Source organism: Podarcis filfolensis (genome assembly GCF_964270895.1).
Source record: "Podarcis filfolensis genome assembly, chromosome: 8".
NCBI lineage: Eukaryota > Metazoa > Chordata > Lepidosauria > Squamata > Lacertidae > Podarcis > Podarcis filfolensis.
In genome coordinates, this window is record NC_139611.1 from 69,860,007 (window position 1) to 69,884,329 (window position 24,323).

Here is a 24,323-nt window from a genome sequence, read left to right on the forward strand (position 1 = left end):
TTGGGTGTATGTTTTCTGACCACATTTTCACTTTATGAAATATGGCAACCCTAGCTTCTTGGCCAAGTGAGCATTTGAAGGTCTCCCAAGTCCTAATCTCACACCTTAACCACTACACCACACTAGCTTTCAGTTTCCATCCGCAACAAAAAGGGAATGGGAGTGGGAGGGAGTAAAAGAAGGAGGGAGAGGTGGCGAGGGAGAACGAATGTGGGGAAAATATATGTCAGGGATGGCCAACAGGTAGATCGCGATCTACTGGTAGATCGTGGGGTGCCTGTGGTAGATCGTGGTAGATTGCGGGACCTCTTCCACCACCCCCAGAAAACAACTTTGAGCTCCCAAAAAAAGTTCAACAACTTTGACTTCTCCAAAAAAGCTCAACAAATTTGACTTTCCTCCCAAAGCTCAGCAACTTTAACTTTTTAAAAAAAGCCCAACAACTGTGGTCAATCTAGTGGGTAGATCACTGCCAGCTTTTTTATAGTGGGAGTAGATCACAGCCTCTTGGAAGTTGCACAAGCCTGATACATGTCTTTAAAGCTTGATCACATTTGGAAAAGTGGGTTATAAGAATGTTTCAGTAAATAATAAAGTTGACATTGAAGGTTTTGAACTCCACCCTTATTGGCTTTTAATGCTTTGTGTTCTGTTACAGGCTAAAACCAGCCTTCCCTAACCCAGCACCCTCTAGATGTTCTGAACCATTGTCCCTGGTCATTGGGCATGCCAGCTAAGACTGATGGGTGTTGTAGTCCAAAGTATCTGGGCAGCACCAGCTTGGAGAAGTCTGGTTTAAATTGATTTTTTGTGCTTTCTTTTTCTTTCCTGTTTTGTAAACTACCTTGGAGTTCCTTGTTAGGGCAGGAAGGAGGTAGGAAATTGGTTCTTACAAAGGGCAATGGACACAAGCAGTGTTTATGGCTCAGTCCTACACGTGCATATAGCGAAACTACTCTTGCCTAGCTCTCCTCCCCAGAATGTCTTCTGTCCTGTTAGTCCAGTATAAAGCCTGGGATGGGCTGGCCTGCAATTAAACTGGAATACTTCTAGCAAGGATGGAGGAATGTGTCTACTCAAAGCTTGCATCTACCCGTGCAGCAGAGTGATGTGGAAATGAGAAGGCAGAATGGATTGTGCCGATTCAGATTGCAGATGGAGGATTGTTTTCTTGTATTTTGAATGCTTGCCTGTGGAAAAACTCACTGCAAGGAGAAAAAATGCACAAGGTGAAAGCTGGGACTGTTTGTTCTGATATGCTTGCTTGGTGCGCTTTTTTACCTGTAGGGCTTTTTTGTTGTTGTTCTTTTTAAAAAATGGGAGAATATTGAAAAATTATGGGAGCATCCACACCATAGATTTAAAGCACTCTTCAACAACTAACACTATGCCTTTCCACAAAGAATCCTGGGAACCTTAGTTTGTCATGTGTGCTGACCTCACAGAGCTATACTTCCCAGCACCCTTCGCAAAGTATATTTCCATGTATACTGTTTCCAAGTAGTATAACAGTGCTTTAAATGTACAGTATGGTGTAGTTGCGACCTGTATCACCCACCTGCAGTCTGAAGTGACACAGTCCACGTGTGTAGGCTAGGACAAAGATACCTCAAAGAAGGGATTATGCAAGATCTGGTGTTCTGCACCTGGTTAGAACAGGTGTGGAGACCCTTTGGCCCTTGAGAAATTGCTGGACTACAACTCCCATCAGCCCCAGCCAGCATGGCCAATGGCCAGGGGTAGGGGAGTTGTAGTTCGTTCAGCAAATGTCTGGCAGTCCAAAGGTTTCCCTTACCTGGGTTGGAGTGCCAGACCGTTCAAATACTCATTCAGCTTTGAAGGTCTCTTTGGAAAACTTTGGGCCCGTCTGCCTAACCTCAGGATAGTTTGAGGATAAAATCTGGGGAGGGAGGGAGGGAAAACCATGCACCCCACCTTGAGATTTTTTGGAGGAAAGGGAGGATGATGATGATGATAATGATGATGATGATGATGATGATGATGATGATGATGATGATAATAATAATAATAATAATAATAATAATAATAATAATAATAATTTATTATTTATACCCACTCTGGGCAGCTTCCAGCAGAATATTAAAATACAATAACCTATTAAACATTAAAAGCTTCCCTAAACAGGGCTGCCTTCAGATGTCTTCTAAAAGTCTGGTAGTTGTTTTTCTCTTTGACATCTGGTGGGAGGGCGGGTGCCACTACCGAGAAGGCCCTCTGCCTGGTTCCCTGTAACTTGGCTTCTTGCAGTGAGGGAACCGCCAGAAGGCCCTTGGAGCTGGACCTCAGTGTCGGGGCATAACAATGGGGGTGGAGACACTCCTTCAGGTATACTGGGTCGAGGCCGTTTAGGGCTTTAAAGGTCAGCACCAACACTTTGAATTGTGCTTGGAAACGTACTGGGAGCCAGTGTAGGTCTTTCAAGACCGGTGTTATATGGTCTCAGCGGCTGTTCCCAGTCACCAGTCTAGCTGCCGCATTCTGGATTAGTTGTAGTTTCCGGGTCACCTTCAAAGGTAGCCCCACGTAGAGCGCATTGCAGTAGTCCAAGTGGGAAATAACTAGAGCATGCACGACTCTGGCGAGACAGTCCGCGGGCAGGTAGGGTCTCAGCCTGCATACCAGATGGAGCTGGTAGATAGCCTCCCTGGACACAGAATTAACCTGCGCCTCCATGGACAGCTGTGAGTCCAAAATGACTCCCAGGCTGCGCACCTGGTCCTTCAGGGGCACAGTTACCCCATTCAGGACCAGGGAGTCCCCCCCCCACACACACCTCCTGTCCCCCAAAAACACTCCTTCTGTCTTGTCAGGATTCAACCTCAATCTGTTAGCCGCCATCCATCCTCCAACTGCCTCCAGACATTCATATTTATTTCATTTGCAAGTCGACTGTGACAGAGCCACTTCTTAAAACTTCTTAAAACACAAGATTTATGAGCATGAGAAGAGAGGTAGCATTTGGCTGAAAGCCGGCAGCGGCATGCCTGGTGCTTTAGTTCATGCAGACTGGCATGCGGATTCTTTCCACTTCCATGCCACTTCCTGGCTGACTGGTTGGACTTTATTTATGACTTGAAGAAGTACCGCAGCTCATCGTTAAAGCTATGGCATTTGATCCCACAGGAGGCAGAGATGGCCACCAACTTGGGTGGCCTTAAAAGGGGATGAGGCAAATTCATGGAAGTCAATGCCGTCAGTGTCAAGGCGGCTAAGGTAGTCACAGGAGCAGGGACACGGGAAGCTCCCTTTGGCCCATCTGTCTCAATATTGTCTATGCTGACCAGCAGTGGTTCTGCTGTGGTGCCTGTCAAAGCAGCAGCAAGAACATTGCTGTGTCCCAAGCTGTGAATATTCCTCATGCCTGCAAGTATAGCAATGGACTGCTCTACAGTGGTACCTCAGGCTAAGTACTTAATTCATTCCGGAGGTCCGTACTTAACCTGAAACTGTTCTTAACCTGAAGCACCACTTTAGCTAATGGGGCCTCCCGCTGCTGCCACGCCACCGGAGCATGATTTCTCTTCTCATCCTGAAGCAAAGTTCTTAACCCGAGGTAATATTTCTGGGTTAGCGGAGTCTGTAACCTGAAGCGTATGTAACCTGAAGCGTATGTAACCTGAGGTACCATTGTACAAAGGAATCAGAATGAGTTGGGAAAGCCCTGAAGTGGTAGAATGGACTGTGCCACTTCAGACTGCAGGTTTGGAATCACATTAATAACCATAATCATAATCATAATTTATTATTTATACCCCACCCATCTGGCTGGGTTCCCCCAGCCACTCTTTTAGGAACGTTTACCTTACAAAAAAATTTTTTTAATCCTTGCAGATAGAAAATCAGCACAACAGTTATAAGGCTGTTGTTTTTTTCCTTCCTGATGTGCTAGCTTAAAAAAAAAAAATCCCAGGGATTTTTTTTCAATTAAAGAAAAAGATGGGACATTAAAAAACATTATCGCCCAAGTCCGAAAGAATATAGTTCATTCTACCACCTCAAGATCTTGCCAGCTCCCTCTGATGCAGATGTACACCAGGTTCAAAAAGAAATGAGAATGGATGGGATTCATAAAGGCCGTTTGCATTGCATTAATGGCTTCACCTAATGTCTCCATCAACCCCATTTTCACATTGACTTTCCTTTGCATGATCTTTCATATCTGCCTTGCACAACTGGCAACAGGAACATCATTGCTCAGATCGATACCGCTGGGTGAGAGCGCTGGTAAACCAAGTTCGACTTAACCATTTCCACCTCTTCCTTCTACTGTAAAAAACTCATGCATATATTTTTTTTGAAGGGTGGGGAAGTTTACAACTACTTTTGTTATGTTGTAGTTATGTATCTTTCTCATATTGCAAGCCGCCTTGAGCATGCTTTGCAGCGTAGAAAGGTGGCACACAAGTAAAATTATGCATGTGCAGAGAGTTCTGCCTCCATTATTGGAGACAGTATGCCATCTAGTATACTGGCAACTAGGAATCACAAGTTCTTACCAAGGGAAGTGATGGGAACAAAGCACAACTCTTTGGGCTTCAGCCAAGATGTTACTCATGCTGAACTGTTTCAACATGTGTATATGGGTTGTTGGTTTTTTTTTTAAAAAAAAAAGATAATTTAGCAGGGAATTTGTTGAGTCAGCAGCTGCTGCTCCTCCCTGTACATGACTTTGCTGTGTGCTTCCCTTCCTCCCAACTGATACGGGAGGATTTAGAGCTGTCAGGACTTGACAGAGCAAAGGGTTGGTCTACAGCTTTTTTTGGATCATTCTCATTGATAGAAACAGTGCTAGACCTGCTTTGGCTGGGGAGTGGAGGAAATGTTTCTCAAACCAGGGCTCTCATCAACAGAGGCCCTGGCCCCTCCAGAGGTATTCCAACCACCTATTGTTGTCACTCAAAAGAAACTGAACCATTTCTGCTGGGGTGTACCTACTTGCTTGTGTGAACAAAGGTTTCAGAAAGCGATCTCTTGGGTCTCTATAAGGGGCGGGCTAACAGATAATGAGTGATGACTTCTACCTGAGGTTGACCACTAATACAAAGTTTCTTGTTGCTGCAGCGGGCATCGCTTGGAAACACAACTCAGTAAAGGCATTTCTTAAGGCAGCTGGTGAGAGTTTGGTCAGATAACAAGCTCTAAAATGCTCTGTTCTCAAAAGTGGGTACCAAGGGGGGAATTTGTTGTTTCTTATTACAGTGGTACCTCGGGTTACATATGCTTCAGGTTACAGACACTGCTAACTCAGAAATAGTGTTTCAGGTTAAGAACTTTGCTTCAGGATAAGAACAGAAATCGTGCTCTGGCAGCGCAGCAGAAGCAGGAGGCCCCATTGGCTATAAGTGGTGCTTCAGGTTAAGAACAGTTTCAGGTTAAGAACAGACTTCCGGAACGAATTAAGTACTTAACCCAAGGTACCACTGTAGTTGCAAGTCCCTTCTGAATTCTATCCAGAAGAGTCCATCCCTTCGTTGACACTTATTCAAGGTCAAAGCAGAGCTCAGTTCTGGAAAATAATAATAGTCTACAACATCTTGACAAGCTGCTTTCCAGAGTTGGGTATCATCCAATTCCATAAAGCACAGAGCAGGAAAAGGCTCAGTAGGCATAGTAGCATTAAAAAAAAAAAAATTAACTGAGCGCAGTCCGCTCTTGCTTTAATTGTTGGCCACCTGGATTAGGTGCAATAGAACTGGAGCCAAAATAAAAACATTTTTTTCATAGTTCTTCCAATTACTAAATTGAGCAGGTGGCAGTCTGCAGTGCCGATCTTCCTTTCTGCTGTGCTTAGGGAAAGAGAGAATCCCAGAGTCAGAGGAGCTTGGGGGGACAGACTTCACCAAAGGATGAGGAAAGGAATTTGACCAGGGGTGGGAGAGTCTTTGCAAGCCAAGAACCAGCTGCTGGAAGTCTATGACCATGAGGCACATTTACACAGGCACTTTCTTGATTCCGTGACCTAAGTTCCCTGCTTTTAAGTTCTGTATTATTTTAATGGTACTGTTTTATTGTGTATTTTAATTGGGGGTGTTTGTTTATGTTAAAACATAGAATCATAGAATCATAGAGTTGGAAGAGACCACAAGGGCCATCGAGTCCAACCCCCTGCCAAGCAGGAAACACCTTCAGAGCACTCCTGACATATGGTTGTCAAGCCTCTGCTTAAAGACCTCCAAAGAAGGAGACTCCACCACACTCCTTGGCAGCAAATTCCACTGTCGAACAGCTCTTACTGTCAGGAAGTTCTTCCTAATGTTTAGGTGGAATCTTTTTTCATGTATCTACTACTTAATATTTTAAAAATCTCTCAATGGTATACAGTTTCCAAGTGGTGATTTTAACTGTTTATATTTTAATGATGAGTGTAACTTGGTTTTTATACTTTGTAAACTTATAGAACACAGACCCTCCAAGTGTTCCTATTTTCCAGGGACAGTCCTGGACTTACAGAAGCCGTCTTACTTTCCGATTTGATCCCAGAATGTCCCTCTTTTCCTTAGGACGTCTCAATTTTCTTCAGAGAAATGTTGGAGGGTATGGTAGGATGTCCCTATTTTCATGGGGGAAATGTTGGAGGATATGGAGTTATCCGAACCCACCCCACCCCCCCGAGTCATCTGAAGGCAGCCCTATGTAGGGAAGCTTTTTTGATGTTTAATGTTTTGTTACGTTTTTATATGTTTGAAGCTGCCCAGAGTGGCAACCAGTCAGATGGGTGAGGTACGAGAACACCATTGGAGGGCATGAGAACACCATTTTGGCATTAAGAGATAGCAGCAAGAGCAACAACAATATTAATATTAATAATGATGATGAAATCAAAGAAAATGCAAATGGATCTTGGCCAGGTTAAGCTCCTGAAAATACAGGAAAGAAAGCCACCCTTTGTACTTGCAGATGAGTATTCAAAGCTATGAAGTTGTTGTTGGTGGTGGTGGTGGTTATTGTTGTTTAGTCGTGTCTGACTCTTCGTGACCCCATGGACCAGAGCACGCCAGGCACTCCTGTCTTCCACTGCCTCCCGCAGTTTGGGCAAATTCTTGTTCGTAGCTTCGAGAACACTGTCCAACCATCTCGTCCTCTGTCGTCCCCTTCTCCTTGTGCCCTCCATCTTTCCCAACATCAGGGTCTTTTCCAGAAAGTCTTCTCTTCTCATGAGGTGGCCAAAGTACTGGAGCCTCAGCTTCAGGATCTGTCCTCCCAGTGAGCACTCAGGGCTGATTTCCTTAAGAAGGTGGTGGTTATATTTCCATGAATAACAAAGGTGCATATAACGTCTTTGTTTTCAATGGATGGGACGCGGGTGGTGCTGTGGGTTAAACCACAGAGCCTAGGACTTGTCGATCAGAAGGTCGGCGGTTCAAATCCCCGTGACAGGGTGAGCTCCTGTTGCTCGGTCCCTGCTCCTGTCAACCTAGCAGTTTGAAAGCACGTCAAAGTGCAAGTAGATAAATAGGTACCACTCTGGCGGGAAAGTAAATGGCATCTCCGTGCGCCGCTTTGGTTCGCCAGAAGCAGCTTAGTCATTCTGGCCACATGACCCGGAAGCTGTATGCCAGCTCCCTCGGCCTATAAAGCGAGATGAGCGCGCAACCCCAGAGTCATCCGCGTCTGGACCTAACAGTCAGGGGTCCCTTTACCTTTACCTTTCAATTGATAGAGTCTGTTCTACATGTCAGTTACATTCATTGTGAGACATCGTTGTCATAGGCATCATAGCTATGTAGTTGGTTGATCTGTTCTGAGCACATTGTTATACCATTAAAAAGAATTAGGAACCTGAGCTTGAAGTATCCCACAGGCTGCCTCCACAACTAGCCCTTTCCTCTGTTATTGACACCATTTGTTCTCACGCACCCCCAGCTGTTTCACTGAAGTGTTTTCCCAGTTGTCCGTCCCCCCCCCACTTGCCCCCTCCTTTCCCTCTCTTTCATGTGCAGGTTTTCACGGATGCCTTTGGCTTCTAACAAAAACCCGCAGCCCAAGCCCTGCATGCATAGACTAGCAAAGAGCAATTGTGTCACCCGGTAAAGAGTGATCTGCGACGTGGTTGGTGACGTGCTCAGTAATGCTGTGATGCCCTGCCTGTCTGAATTACCCGTCTGTACACTGCCATGACCTGTTCTGCAAGGTGTCCGCTTATGCTGTTCCTTACTCAACACCTTTAAAAAAAATGCTATATGCACTACTAATACACCAATCCCTAGCAGAAAGTAGATAATTTAAATTTCCTTTTTTGGTGCACTTAAGCCATGGGTAGGCAAACTAAGGCCCGGGGGCCAGATCCGGCCCAATCGCCTTCTAAATCTGGCCCGCGGATGGTCCGGAAATCAGTGTGTTTTTATATGAGTAGAATGTGTCCTTTTATTTAAAATGCATCTCTGGGTTATTTGTGGGACCTGCCTTGGGTTTTTACATGAATAGAGTGTGTGCTTTTATTTAAAATGTGTCCTTGGGTTATTTGTGGGGCATAGGAATTTGTTCATTCCCCCCCCAAAAAAATATAGTCCGGCCCCCCAAAAGGTCTGAGGGACAGTGGACCTGCTGAAAAAGCTTGCTGACCCCTGACTTAAGTGCATGAGCAGAAAAAGGGAAATAATGCTCCAGTTTTTTTACAAACACTATACTGTAGCTTGGAACATGAGCTGCACTTGTAATGGTTCTACAGCACCCAGAAGGCACCAGGAGATTGCGGGTCTTTTGAGAAATCCCCAAAGCTGGGGAATCCATGCCATGGAAGGTTAGAGTATCTCTTTTGTTGCCGGCATTCTGATGTTGTTTGAAACTGTCCACTCCAGCTTTTGATCTCTTGGCTGCTTAGCTTTTATTGTTTTAATCTGGCCATCATATTTCATTGATTCTTCTGTGTATTTCAGTTTTCTGATAATCTCATTCTTAATTCTGTTTTTTAAAATATTTGATGATTATGGATGATATCCAACTATATTGTGTGGAAACTCTGTTTTAATGGGTCTATTCTGATTGACGTCGGATAGCACTTTATATTTTATTCTTTTATAATGGGGATAAGGAACTTGTGACCCTCCAGATGTTCCTGGACTGCAACTCCCATCAGCCCCAGCCAGCATGGTCAGTGCTCAAGGATGATGGGAGTCGTAGTCCAGCAACATCTTGAGGCCCACAGATTCCTCGTCTCTGATTTATAAGAATATTTAGAAACCAATTGGTTTAAAAAAAAAAAACATAGCAGGGAACAAATCATTAGGATATCATACAATACAGAACAAATGACCAACACTGGATAAAATTAATTCCCTACTTGGCAAAACAAGAAAAAATAATAACCAGGCGATGCAGAATTGTAGATGTCTATCTATTTTGGAACAGCATCGCACAGAAACTATGCCAAAGCCTTAGCTCATGTGGAAACTAAGCAAATATGAGAACATATTTGTTGTTAGTTGCTTTGGACATCTGTTCTGGAGGGGGGAAGTGAGGTGTACAATCTCTTTTAAGTAAATAAATGAACAAATAAATAAAGCAGAGTGGCAGAATTCATGTTTGGTGGGGCAGATGTTCTTGCTGCATTTCTGTGCAGAGATGTTTGTTAAAAAAAAAGAAAATAAATTGCACAGTGATTTAATGCACAGATTCGCTTGTGCCTGTGACCTACCTGCACAGGGAGCAGGGGAAGAGGTTTGTGAAGGGGATGGTCTGAAGGCTCATGAAGCCAACATCTTGTTGCAGCTAAGCAGGTCTGGACAGACTGTTCAGTTCCTAGGAACTCCACATATGCCACTATGGGTTCTACAACAGGATATCAATGCAAGACAATAAATACAGTGGTACCTCAGAAATCGAACGGAATCTGTTCTAGAAAACCATTCAACTTCCAAAACATTTGGAAACCAAGGTACAGCTTCCAATTGGAAGCCGCGGAAGTCATGATGGACAGTCAGGTTCCAAAGAATGTTCGCAAACCGGAACACTCACTTTGCGGGCTTTGGGAGCCAAAACGTTCAACTCACAAGGCCTTTGGGATCCAAGGTACAATGGTAAAGTCTACTGGCTGCTGTTGCAGCACCTACCGTATTTTTCGCTCTATAAGACGCACCAGACCACAAGACGCACCTAGTTTTTGGAGGAGAAAAACAAGAAAAAAAATATTCTGAATCTCAGAAGCCAGAACAGCAAGAGGGATCGCCACTCAGTGAAAGCAGCAATCCTTCTTGCTGTTCTGGCTTCTGGGATAGCTGCACAGCATGCATTTGCTCCATAAGACGCACACACATTTCCCCTTACTTTTTAGGAGGGAAAAAGTGAGTCTTATAGAGCAAAAAATACGGTTATTTTACTGCAGCCGCAGGATGGGCAATGTGGAATATTAACATGAGAAATGGTGCGATGGTATGGTTCTGGCCTACCCACCCAGTCTATCTCTTTTTTAAAAAAACTACAGTTCACTCAACATCCATTTCCTAGAAGTGGACAGCCCACATAACACTCTGGCAAGGTCCCCAGTACACAACTGGTTGTCTGGCAGGGAGACTGGGCAATTATAGCAGTAATTATCCATATGGCAGCCCCTGCTCCCAAGTTCTGTAGGAGGTTTATCTGCCAACTGCTCCTGCCTTGTGTTTTTGTAGCTTGGTGAGAGTCTGGGGTGGAGTTGTCCAGGAACAAACCACAGTTAAGGAAGGCTGCTGGGTTTATACATAACACCATGCTATACTTAAAACAAAGCAGGATTTATAAGCCAACAACAAACCATGGCTTCAGGTGATTATGGTTTATTGGGAGTAAGCAAACCAAAGTTAAGACACCGAGCAGGGTTCACACATAGCAGTAAGCTATTGTTCAGTAGAAGGGGATGACAGAGGATGAGATGTTTGGACAGTGTTCTCGAAGCTACAAACATGAGCCTGACCAAACTGCGGGAGGCAGTGGAAGACAGGAGTGCCTGGCATGCTCTGGTCCATGGGGTCACGAAAAGTCGGACACGACTAAACAACTAAACAACAACAACATTGTTCAGTAAACAATGTTCCGATAAACCATGGTTTAGTGTTACGTGCAAATTCTTAGCAACCGTTGTCTTCGTTTTTCTGCTGATAGACCATGAACCATTATTATTATTATTATTATTATTATTATTATTATTATTATTATATTACCACCCTTCAGCCCAAGGTCCCAGGGCAGCTTACAACATTAAAACACAATATTAAAAACAGTTTAAAATAACTTACAATCACAAAAATAAAGCAGCTCCTAAATATGTACACCTCAAGTGTCAAAAGCCAGGGCACAGAGGTACGTCTTCAGCATTCAGCGGAAGTTGTATGAAGGTGCCAGACATACCTCTGTGGGGAGAGAATTTGACATCTTTGGGGCTGCCGCCACCTGAGCCTCTGGGGGGCGGGTACTAGAAAGAGGGCTTCCTCTGCCAATCTTAGCAACGAAGTGGGCATATAGATGGTATTTCGGATATTTGGGACCCAAGTTATTTAGGGTTTTAAACACTAATGTAAACACCTTAAATTGGGCCCAGAAATGAACGGCAACCAATTCAGCTCTTTTTAAAGCAGTGTTTATATGAGGTCTAAAGGGAACCCTACCCCAAAATCTGGCTGCCACATTTTGGACCAATTGCAGTTTCTGAGTCATCTTCAAGGGCAACTCCACATCAAGCTTTAAGATCTGACGCAACTGAGTTCCAATTGCAAAATGGGAGCAAAGAACTAAGGAGGAAGAGTAGCACATGGCAGAGCTACTCAGAAAGAATAACAACTTTGCAAGGGGAAAAAATCAATAAGATTCAGAAGGTGCTGGTGTTAGTTGTTTTGTGATACAAATAGAGAAGTTGAGAAACCCATCGTGGTTTCTGTTTTCAGGATGGAGCAGACACAGAGGGGGAAATGGAGACATCAGAAACTACGAAATCTGCCCAGAGAATCTAGCAGCCTCTCAGCAGACCCGAACATGAAGCACTGGCCAGACTAGAAGCTTAGTTATAATGGCAGACCTTGCTGCAATCCTACACTCTCTTAGCTGGGAGTAAGCCCCAGTAAACTCAAATGGGGCTTCTCAGGTGAACATGTGTAAAACTCTCAGGTGAACATGGTCAAGGCGTCTTAAAATGTAGGGACAGTGTACTATCCTTCTCTTTGTCCCAGGCTCGCTTAAAATATAACTTTTGTCAGAGGAAAATTGGTTCCCTGAATTACATCAGGGTTGGGGACCAGGGATAGAACTACATAATACAAAGTACAGTGGTACCTCGGGTTACCTACGCTTCAGGTTACAGACTCCGCTAACCCAGAAATAGTACCTCGGGTTAAGAACTTTGCTTCAGGATGAGAGCAGAAATCATGCTCCAGCAGTGCGGTGGCAGCAGGAGGCCCCATTAGCTAAAGTGGTACTTCAAGTTAAGAACAGTTTCAGGTTAAGAACAGACCTCTGGAACGAATTAAGTACTTAACCCGAGGTACCACTGTACACCCAACACACATCACTCCCCAGCCCCAGCCCAATAATCCTGAAAACTGTGGTTTGATAAGGATTTGGGGGATCATAGCTCTGTGAGGGCTCTCTGATTTAGGTCTGGTTTAAAGATAAGCACGCATAAAAATGGAGAGCAGGAGGAGGAGCCTTGAAGTTGCCCCTTAAGAATCAGCATCACCTGGTCAGCAGTCGGAGAGGGCATGCAAGTCGCTTCGCACCAGCCTCTATTATGGTGAGATGGATTGTTTTGTATTTCTCTTTACATGATAGCCATTGTTTCCGAATCTGCATATGTGCACATACATTTCCATATCCAAATTGGTGGGATCTTTCGCCCTCTTTTAAAAGTGATTATTATTATTTTTGGCAATGTATAACTAGTCACTCAACTAGTAGCTGGCTGGCACAAGGTCGCCCACTGAGATTCACAGCTGAGTGGAGATTTGAACACAGATCTCCCAATGTCCCAGTCTGGCACTGTAACCCCTACCAAAGGAACAAGCTACTCCAATGAAGCCATACCACATCTTTGCTGAAATGTCAAATCATTATGACAGAGAAGTTACGTTTTCACATGTAGAGCGCTGACTGCATTTTCCTTGCCACACAGTGCCTCGCTCGCTCCCAAAATGTGACAACTTCATGATTTATTTATTTTTAAACCGTGCTAGAGCCTAGCAGAGTTGCGAAAGTTAGCATGGCGTTGGACCAAGCTCTATATTTGGGATGGGGAAGCTGCGGCCCTTCAGATGTTGCTAAACTACAACGCCCATCATCCCTAAGCCTTGACCATGCTGGCTGTGGCTGGTGAAAGTTGTAGCACAGCAACATCTGGAGGGCCCCAGGTTTCCCATCCTCCTCCACAGTCGCCAACAACCACATGTTCCCCTTGCTCCTTCCAAAATGACCCAGCTATATCTAATGCAGCATTGTTGCTTTTCTAGTTTTGTTGCAGCCTGCTTTTGAATTATGGTGCTGGAGAGGACTCTTGAGAGTCCCATGGACTGCAAGAAGATCAAACCTATCCATTCTGAAGGAAATCAGCCCTGAGTGCTCACTGGAAGGACAGATCCTGAAGCTCAGGCTCCAATACTTTGGCCACCTCATGAGAAGAGAAGACTCCCTGGAAAGACCCTGATGTTGGGAAAGATTGAGGGCACAAGGAGAAGGGGGACGACAGAGGACGAGATGGTTAGACAGTGTTCTCGAAGCTACCAGCATGAGTTTGACCAAACTGCGGGAGGCAGTGGAAGACAGGAGTGCCTGGCGTGCTCTGGTCCATGGGGTCACGAAAAGTCAGACACGACTAAACGACTAAACAACAACAACATATCTAATGCAGCATTGTTGTTTTTCTAGTTTTGTTGCAGCCGTTTGAGGTTTCAGGCTGCGGGCCATGTGCCTCTGTGTCTCATTCTGCAGCACTTTCTAGAGCAAACAGCAGCCTAAAGAGAAGACAGCGAGGAGCTAGAAACTTGGCTGTTGGTTTCACTTAACTTCCTTGCGGGGTGTTTTCAGTTTTAAAATGAGTATGTTTCTTTTTCAGCATAACATGTAATCGGAAGCAAAAACGTGCCTTTCCTAATGACACAGGGCTCTGGTGGTGCAAAACCGATACAAAGTTCAAGATTTGTATTAGGTAGAATATAAAAGTGAAGGAGTCACTGGGACTGGAATCCCCCAGGTCATTTCAGCCAAAATGAATATTCAGAAGCCATCTGGAAGCCAAGAAAGGTGGCCTAAAACCAGCATAATTTAGGCCACATCTGCACCTTATGTTTAAAGCACCCTTATACCACTTTAAGGGACGTGGGTAGCGCTGTGGGTTAAACCATATAGCCTAGGACTTGCCAATCAGAAGGTCGGCAGTTCGAATCCCCGCAACGGGGTGAGCTCCCGTTGCTCGGTCCCTGCTCCTGCCAACCTAGCAGTTCGAAAGCACGTCAAAGTGCAAGTAGATAAATAGGTACCGCTCCGGCAGGAAGGTAAATGGCGTTTCCGTGCGCTGCTCTGGTTCGCCAGAAGCGGCTTAGTCATGCTGGCCACATGACCCGGAAGCTGTACGCCGGCTCCCTTGGCCAGTAAAGCGAGATGAGCGCTGCAACCCCAGAGTCGGTCACGACCTGACCTAATGGTCAGGGGTCCCTTTACCTTTTATACCACTTTGATGCTTCCCTCAGAGAATCCTGGGAGCTGTAGTTTTGTTCTGGGAGTTGTTAGGAGGCCCCCAGTTCCCTCACAGAGCTACAATTTACAGAGTGGTTTTGTGGGAGGGAAATATATAGATCACCAATGTGTGGGCTGATTGATAAAAGAATTGGCTGGATCCCTAGACCCAAAGCATGGGGCTAAACACACAGACAGCCCCCAGCAGAGTTTAAAAGTCACAAAAGCAAGCAGCAGTATAGCGTAGGGCTGTAGCTCTTCCAAGGCAACAGGGGCCTCCTAACAATTCTCAGCACCCTTAACTACAGCTCCCAGAATTCTTTAGGGGAAGCCATGGCTGTTTAAAGGGGTATCATAATGCTTTAAAAGCATGGTATGAATGTGGCCATGGTCCCTCCTGCCAGCCCCAGACGACAATCTGAGGAAGGGTAATTACTCAGTTGCGGATCATCTGCTTTGTGTGCAGAGGTTCCCAGGTTTGATCCCCGGGATCACCAGATAGGGTTGAGAAAGACCACTGTCTGAAACCCTAGAGAACCACTGCCAGTCCGTTGGTCATGACATTATGTTTGCTGACTGGGAACAGTTATGGACTACCGGTATAAAGTTTACGGCATGTAATGCCTTAAGAGAGAACATTATGAAAATGATTTATAGGTGGTACATGACCCCAATCAAGCTTGCAAAAATCTATCATACGCCCAATAATAAATGCTGGAAATGTAATGAAACTGAAGGTACTTTCTACCACCTTTGGTGGACGTGCCCAAGGATCAAGGTCTTCTGGGAAATGATCTATAATGAAATTAAGAAGGTACTTAAGTGTACCTTTCATAAGAAACCAGAGGCCTTTCTCCTGGGCATGGTGGGCCAATTGGTGCCAAGGAAAGATAGGATGTTCTTTATGTATGCTACAACAGCAGCAAGAGTTCTTTTAGCAAAGTATTGGAAGACACAAGAACTACCCATGCTGGAAGAGTGGCAGACGAAGGTGATAGACTATATGGGACTGGCTGAGATGACTGGCAGAATCCGCGACCAAGGGAAAGAGACGGTGGAAGAAGATTGGAAGAAATTTAAAGTTTATCTTAAGAACTGTTGTAAAATTAATGAGTGCTAAAATGTCATGGGTAATGTAAAACAGAATTGCAGTGACAAATAATTGGGTAAGAGAAAAAGGATTAAAGAAAGTGAATTACAAGTAATTGAAATTAGGGGTTGCTGGAAAAGTTTAAAACAGGGATGCAGAAAAGGGAGGTATGGGGAAGTCGTTGAAATAAGGTTTAAGAAAAAGAGGTTATGAAATTATACGTGTTTATATGTTTGTTTGTTTATGTGTTGTCAGTTGTATTGTGTTTTAATATATGTTGGAAAATCAAAAAAAAATTATTTAAAAAAAAAAAAGAGAACCACTGCCAGTCCGCAAGGACAGTACTGAGCTAGGTGGACCAATGACCAGACTTGGCCTAAGGCATCTTCCGATGGTCCTATAATCTGGGCTTGACATTCTTGGCCAATTTCATTTCCCAGACTGTCTCCGTGGGCAGCTGGTGCATAGAGAGTGTAGTAGTGCATTGTTGCTGCAATGTTGGCTCCTATCAGGACTGCAGCCCAGCCCCCTGTCCCCTGCCCTATTCAGTGAATGGGCACGCCCCCCCCCCCGATCTCAGCCAGGATTGTTTCCATGAGAGTCACCCTCTACTTCCTTCCCCTTCTCTCTAGCTCCATCGCATCACAGCTTCTGCTGTTGTGATGGCATGAACCACATTAAACGAGTCCTCTGGTTTCTTTGTGGTGACAAGTGCAATATCTATTAGCAGCAGTAGCTGTGGCTCGTTTTATCATATTTCCCAGCCCTGAGTCACTGTGACTGTTGAGTGGCTTAACCCTGTACGTACCAAGTCCTGGAGGTGTCTACAAGAAAAGGAAGGAGCAGGAAGGAGGAAGGCCAGGGGCAACATGGTGGAGAGGCATCTGTGAGTGGGTTCCATGCCTTGCCAGTTCAAAGGAGGCTCACTACTACTTTGAGGCACATGTAAGATGCATTTGATCAATTTCATCTGCTTCTGTGCCATAAACCAGGACTCTTCTTTGGCGATCACTTGTAGCCAAGCAAGATTGTCTTCCATATACATGGTTTTAACAATGAGTCTGGAAGTGACTGTGGAGGCCAATTCTGGATCCACACGTCCTTCCACAGTGGGGACATAGGTTTCTGCAGCCCTACAGATGTTGTCAGGCTCCAATTCTCATCAGTTTCAGGCAGCATGGCCAAAGGACAGGGATGATGGGAGTTATAATCCTGAACCTCTGGAGGTCTGCAGGTTATCCATCCCTGCTATAAATCTCAAGACAAAGTGATTGGTGCCAACTTGGATGTATTCAAAAGAAGTTTAGGCCAACTCATGGAGGATCAAGCTTTCAATGGCTTCTAGCCTTCTAGTCCTTCCTCCATGGCCAAGATGCAATGTGTATCCCTTCTCTGCCTCAATAAAGATGGATTCCTTACTCTCAGATAAGAGACTCTGTTCTCATGCTCTAGGCAGAAGCCAGGGCAAGTGGGATGGTGGCGGAGGCTCTCTCAAGAGGACAAGAGTCCCACTGAGAGCAACTTGCCCAAAGGACCTGCAAAACCGGCAGCTAGCTCTGTGTGCAAGGGTTTCCTTCTGCATTTTTCAACAGTCCACGTGGCATTTGTTTTGCTTAGCTTGTCCTTGAGGCTCTGCTTATATCGCAGGGATGAGCAACTTGGTGCCCTCCAATTCCCATCAGCCTCAGCCAGCATGGCCAATGGTCAGGGATGATAGAAACTGTAGTCTGACACATTAGCTAGCAGTGTTGCGAGGATGTCACAGTTCCCCAGTACTCAAACCATAATATTTTGCTCTTGGAATACGCGGCTCTTCTCTCAAGGTTCCACACTTGTTGCTGTTGTGATTGCCCACATGAAACGTGGTTCCTCTGGTGTCACAAACACCCTGTCTCATTAGCAAATCAGCCCACCTGCCGCTCACATTTTGATGATGTGAGCTCCACCTTTCCTGTGAAGGAACACACCATCTTACAGAAATATTGTCTGAACAGAATTTGTTGTTCTATTTTTTAAATGCTGTCTGCTCTGTCCTCCGCAGTCTAAAGACAGGACCCTCCTCTTCCCTGATAAAACTCACACAGCCTACACCACAAACGTGCCACAAGCACCGTGATATCACTGCTGTGTAGGCAAGTGCCAGTGTCTAGATAACAAGGTTGTTGTACTGAAAGGCAAATTTCCACTTCCCACATTTCAAAAACGAATGTGGCCAGAAGTTCTGCGAATGGTGACGTTGTGAGCTGTGAGGCAGAGCTAGCCTAGGTCCCAGCTTCATCTCAAAGGCTTCCCTGTCTTCATTTACTTCCTTTTATTTCAAAGCGGTAGACTGGCAGAAGAAGGAGAACAATTTTGTTTTTTTGTTTTTTAAAAAAATAATATTTATTAACGGTTTAAAGATTACAGAAAAAAGAAAAAATGAAAAATTAAATAGAACAAATCAATGCCTTACAATACATAGGAAAGAAAAAAAAACCCAATACAATACAGTAAAACAGAAAAAAAGACAAAAGCAGTTAAAAACACATCCAATATTTCCATATCTTTATCTTTCATTAACTTGTTTCATTGACCTCCTCACACCTCCCTTTTTTGTATTCTAGAGAACAATTTTGTTTTTAGGGCGACCACTAGGATGACCAGAAGCAAAAGAGGGCAGGGCTCCTACACTTTTGACTGGCACCCCAAAACGTGCATTTTTTGGCGCCATGTCTGAAAAAGTGCGTTTGTGGGGGGTGCGATCTCACATGGGTCACATGACTCACACAGGCCCCAGAAGATGGCACCCCACTTCGGGGCTGCTTTATACTAGACTAGAGGGTATGTATTTAAAGCAGTATCATACTGTTTTAAACAGTCATGGCTTCCCCTAAAGAATCCTGGACGTGGTCGTTTTTTAAGGGGGCTGAGAGACCCCTATTTCTGTCACAGAGCTACAATTCCCTGTGGTTTAACAATCAATCCCTCTTCTCAGGGAACACGGGAACTGCGGCTTGTTAAAGGTGGCCAGAAATTCTGTCTTGTGAAGGATAAACTACAGTGCCCATAATTCTTTTGTATATTTTGTATGTACAATATATACAGGTATATATACAGTTTTAATGTGATCCCATTGAGATCCGAAGATGAAATTTTGCAGGTAGCTCTTAGAAATATTAAATAATCTTTGCATTTTTAAAGAAAATGTTGTATCGCATTAATTTTTTTAAATAACTTTTTTCAATTTTAAATTTTGTAACTTAAATTTAAAATTCAAAGTAACTCTATCATGTGACATATCATATTGAAGCCCATGAAGTTCTAAAGAGATTGGTCTTTATAGTTTTGACATATCTCAATTCTGGGCTTTTAAGGTTTTTGTGTAGTCCGGCAAGGCCAAAATTGTCTGGGGGTTTTTTTAATTCCAAACCCTCATAACTCAAAAACGGGATGAGATAAAAAACAAAAATAGATTTCAACTTAGTTTTGATCATTCAACAAGTGTACAAAATGTTAAGAAAATTGGATGACATGAAGTAAAAAAGCTGGATCACTTGGTATGGAATGACCCCATTATGCTTTAAATATATCGTGTGTACACAGCCTTCGATGCCAAACAAAGACTTTTCTTTGTTATTCCCAGAGGCTTCGTACATTTTTATCTCCAGGCTTTGACCTTGTTATATAACTGCTTCTTTTGAAACAAGCAAATAAATAAATAAATAAAGGATTATGTATTCTATTTCATTGCACTGATCTGATTGCTTCTATATTTTCTCTGCAAAGCACTCTGGGAATCATGTTGGCTGAAGAACAATAAGGAATTGTTCACAACAACAACAAAATGAGTGTGAGCGTATGGTTGAGAGATTGTTATTGTCGGCATCCGTCTGTCTCTGGAGACAATGGAGGAGTATGCCTTTGCAAGTGAAGTCCAAGTGTTGGACAGTTGCAACGCCAGCTGTGGCTGTAGAGACTGATGCGGGAAAGACATGTTTTGTTGCAGCTGGGGCAGATGAAGGCGTCTGGTTGCGTTGCTACAGATGCACCATGGCGTTTCTCTGCTCTGCGCTCCACCCAGCGGTCATTTCTCCTCTGGCCATTGCTATGGATACACAATCTGATTGTCTGTCTCCAGGCCCTGCGGTTGTCTGTGAGGGATTCCCACACGACAGGTTTAATGTTGTTGCCAGCATTCACGTCACATTCGCAGACATATTTGTAACACAGAGCTCATATCCGTCCACTGTCCCAGGGGGGAAATGGAACAGTCCCGTATTTTCTTGTGAGAGAACAGTGGTCCCAATGGCCGCTGCAATCTCTTGTCGCACTCTCGCCCCCAGAAGGGTCTTTTTTCAAGGCGGTGATATTATGCAGTGCCCCAAAACATGCATTTTGGGGCACTGTGCCCCCCAAAAAGCGTTTTTGGGAGTCCGCAATCTCATGCAGGTCATGTGACTCACACATGTGACTCACCCAGAAGATGGTGTTCCAGTTTGGGGCCGCTTCATATTGCAGGGTATGAAAGTTGGCCTGCCAATGGGCCTGGTCCCCAAAGCCAGTAATCACAGAACCAGAGCAGCACACTCGGTGCCATTGGGCTCCCTCCGTCCCTGACCATTGGCCATGCTGGCTGGAGCTGCGCTTAGAATAGAGCTGGCACATGTAAAAGTGCAGGAAGAAGGTTTTTTAGTTATTATTACTGAGTCACGGCTCCTTGGCACTTCAAATACCCTGAGGGAAGAGGGGCTGCCCCCATTGATTTCAGTGAGGAGGACAGCTGGTTGAATTAAGTACGCAGAGGCAGAGGAACCCAGTGAACAGCAGCAAATTTAAGAAATAGCCTTAGAAAGTCTGTGCAGACCCTTTCTAGTTTCTAGTTTAGCAGACGCTGGGCATATATTTTCAGATTCTGTTATTTGTGCGCGGGGGAAAGACAGCTGCCTGCTTCTGGGCAACCACATCCATGCAGATTTCCGGATCTCGTGATTATACAGTAGAACGTATAAGACCAAAGAAGGTGACTAATTTCCCAGCTTGCATACTAAGGGAAACTTCCCATAGTACTGCATGATTTGAACCCAGCACTGCAAGTTAATGTGAACTGCAGTTAGTGGAACTTGAACCAGGACTCGTTCCTTTTTAAAATGAACTTTCAAAACTCTGGCATTCATATGTACATAAGCAACCGTTCTTGCTAATAAACTGCGGGTGAGGCAAAAGAGGGCCCAATCCACATACAGTGGTACCTCTGGTTACGTACTTAATTCGTTCCACAGGTCTGTTCTTAACCTGAAACTGTTCTTAACCTGAAGCACCACTTTAGCTAATGGGGCCTCCCACTGCTGCTGTGCCACCGCCGCTGCCGCACAATTTCTGTTCTCATCCTGAAGCAAAGTTCTTAACCTGAGGTATTATTTCTGGGTTAGCGGAGTCTGTAACCTGAAGCGTATGTAACCCGAGGTACCACTGTACTGTACACTGGGCCCAGGAAACCCTGTTAGCACCCCATAGCTCAAAATAAGCTGGCAGCTGGAGTTTGTGTCCCTCTTTTCCCCAACCCGAAAATTCAGCCTAATCTTGCATCTATATATGTCTATCAGCATATACAAATTTTATGCAGATTTGCACCATCGGCCTGTGCGGGACAGGAAGGGGACAAAAGTATCTTATTCATCTGGTTCGACAAGGAAAGGCATGGTTGGCCTTTTAAAAGCAGGAAAAACACACGATTGGGAAGACCTGGGCTTAACGCGTCATCTCCATGTGTTCTTGCGTAGGAAATGGTTAAACAAGAACGGTGGACTCTGCTCTCCTGCCCTTGTGCTCAGCGCAAGAGGTTTCTAGCAACAAGGTGTGTGCGCACGTGGCAGACGGGTGAAGCCAGGTATGCTTGCCACATGCCACAAAGCAGGGATGGAACATGGAGGCAGCTGCTGCCCATTCAAGGCCAAAATGTAAAGGTGTAAAGGTGAGGGAATCACCTTGCTTAGGGCACAAGGACTTTTATCAACTCAGAGGGCTTGTTGTTGCTTTTCCCTTCAATGACAGCAGATTTCATACACCTCAGTCGTTTCTCGGGTGCTTAGGAATAACCAAAAAAAGAAGAGAGGAACCTGTAAAACAGGTCTCTGTGACCTCTTGATGGAACAGCTCCAGCTGGCCGTGAGTCACATATACAACTTACCCACTCCAGGTCTAGCAGAAGAAGCAAGCGCTACCAGGCGGGCTTAAAAACCTGCCCCAGGAGAGGAGGACTGCCAGGCTCACAAATGGCAAAGAAAGGAATTCAGCCCTGTTTGGGGTGGGGTGGTACTTGAAGAATCAGGCGTCTGGTTTTCTTCTTGATTTGGCCTTGTACCTTCATGCCCATGTAGCAGCTATGTGCATCTTTTACCCAATTTAGATGGGTGCACCAGCTGCTCCTGCTCCTGAGGTCAGGTGGGGCGACGGCAACTCATGCCTTAGTGACGTCTAGACTGGATTACTGCATTGCACCCTGCATGGGGGGGGGGCTGCCTTTGGAACCTTCAGCTGGCCCAGAAGGCAGTAGCAAGGAATGTGATGTGTGCTGGCCTCGTGAGACAATATCATGCCTATCCTGCAGTACCTCCACCAGTTTCCAGAGCAATTCAAAGACTTGGTAATCACCTTGAAACTCCTAAGTGGCCTGGGTTGGGGGTAACCAATGTGGGAGACATTGCTGGACTCCAGCTCCCATCAGACTCTGCCAGCATGGCCAATGGCCAGGAGTGATCAGAGGTGTAGCCTTTATATATCTATTTTGTTGGCATCTGACTGTCTCGAGAGACAATGGATTGAAGTCAAATCGCTGCATTAGCAGCACCAAAATGACCTCCCCCGGGGCACACGACTGGGCAGTGCGCATGGAGGTCTTTGGCTGCTCAGACAACAAAACCCTCCTCTTGGCCGTGCTGTTGTGGTCCAAAGGAAAGCAGAGCCACACATTTGGCACCAGCTTGGCTTCAGGAGTGCCAGGAGGACTGTAGGCGTACATGGTGCCATCCAACCATCTTAGGGAGTCCACTGCAGATTTGTGTAGGGTTTACTCCTAGTGGTTAAGAGCGGTGGACTCGTAATCTGGTGAACGGGGTTCGCGTCTCCGCTCCTCCACATGCAGCTGCTGGGTGACCTTGGGCTAGTCACACTTCTCTGAAGTCTCTCAGCCCCACTCACCTCACAGAGTGTTTGTTGTCGGGGAGGAAGGGAAAGGAGTTTGTTAGTCGCTTTGAGATTTCTTGGGGTAGTGATAAAGCGGGATATCAAATCCAAACTCTTCTTCTTCTTCTTATGCTGAGAGGCAGAGGGTGCTTCCAAAAGGGGGCATAATTTGCAAATGGGCCATTGGGATATTTTGTTTTTACTCTTATTGGGTTTCTCCTGGACAGGGTAAATCCTTAACTTGAGAAAAAGCATGGATTGACATGTCTTCCCCCGCCCCCAACAACATTGTGTGGACTTCAGGGCCAGAGTAAGACCTTTGGAGATGCCTCCTTTGAAAAATCAAATGTCAAATGCTTTTAACAACAACAACAAGAACCTCTCTTTTTTTGTCCCTACTTTGTTAGTGCCCTAAGCACATGCTTAGTCTTATTATTGGTTAATCCAGCACTGGTGGGTGCTGATCTAGAGAGACTAGCCTTAAGCAGAGCACAGTGGGGAATGGGAACGCTGCCAAATCCCTCAAGCACATGCACACACGTTTGCATCCATGCTAGTGGAAGATGTGTCTGCTGGTGCTGTTTGTGTTCCTTGGAAGTTCCTGCAATGAGCTTTGATTTCCAGTGTTGCCAATTATGGAGAACAGTTGCACTGCTGCTTAGTTCACAGCCAATTGTGAAAGAAGCTAAAGGCGAGGTCTTGTGAAACAGGGGAGGTTCTGCAGTGCAAACAAAAGCCGATTCACACACTGTGTTTAGGCTCTGCCCCACCCCCTTGCAGAATAGTTAGCCCTTCCCATAAGCAATGCTGAGTTGTAAATTTGTAAAGAGAGCCGGGGTGGTGGGTGACCACTGGGGCTGGTGGGGTGGAGGGCAGCGAGCCCCGCAGTAGGTGGAGTCACAGACCATAACCGGCAGAGCCAACTCTGTGTAGATTTGTCCTTATCCCTGCTCCCTGCTGAGTTCTGCAAGGCCAGACCAAGGAGGAGGAAGCTGACAGGCAGTGCAAGCCCTTGGGCTCCTTGTTGTAAACAAAAAAGCAGCCTGGTATGCTCTGCAACATATTAACTCCCAAAACCAGGCCACACATCTTCCCGGCCATGCTCTGGTGTGAGTCATGTGACCCATGCGAGATCACAGAGTGGTGGTGGTAAAGTGTAGTAGAAGCTTGTCGTGGTGGTCCTCAAAGCCACACCCACAAGTGCAGTCCAAAAATGCAGGCCCCTGTGTTGATGTATTGTATACATGCATATATCCCAAAGAGCATTATAGTTCATAGCATAATAGCCAAATTTATTGGGATCAGCTGACAGTTGTAGAATAGTAAAGTGGCAAGTGTCCCTCTAGCAGAATACGATCTGTGCTGACTAGCAGAAGCCCTCCATGGTTTCAAGCTGTTGATGTTCACAGCCCTAATCTGG

The 24,323-nt window shown here is 45.2% G+C and overlaps 1 long non-coding RNA gene across 1 annotated transcript in view; it reads right to left on the bottom strand.

The window, feature by feature from the left end:
- LOC310769231 overlaps positions 1–9,738 on the bottom strand; it is a 71,493-nt gene extending 61,755 nt beyond the window's left edge. Inside the window, exon 1 of the long non-coding RNA XR_014551553.1 lies at positions 9,656–9,738. This is a non-coding gene — a long non-coding RNA (uncharacterized lncRNA). The remainder of the gene's footprint in view (positions 1–9,655) is intronic.
- Between the last annotated feature and the right edge of the window lie 14,585 nt (positions 9,739–24,323).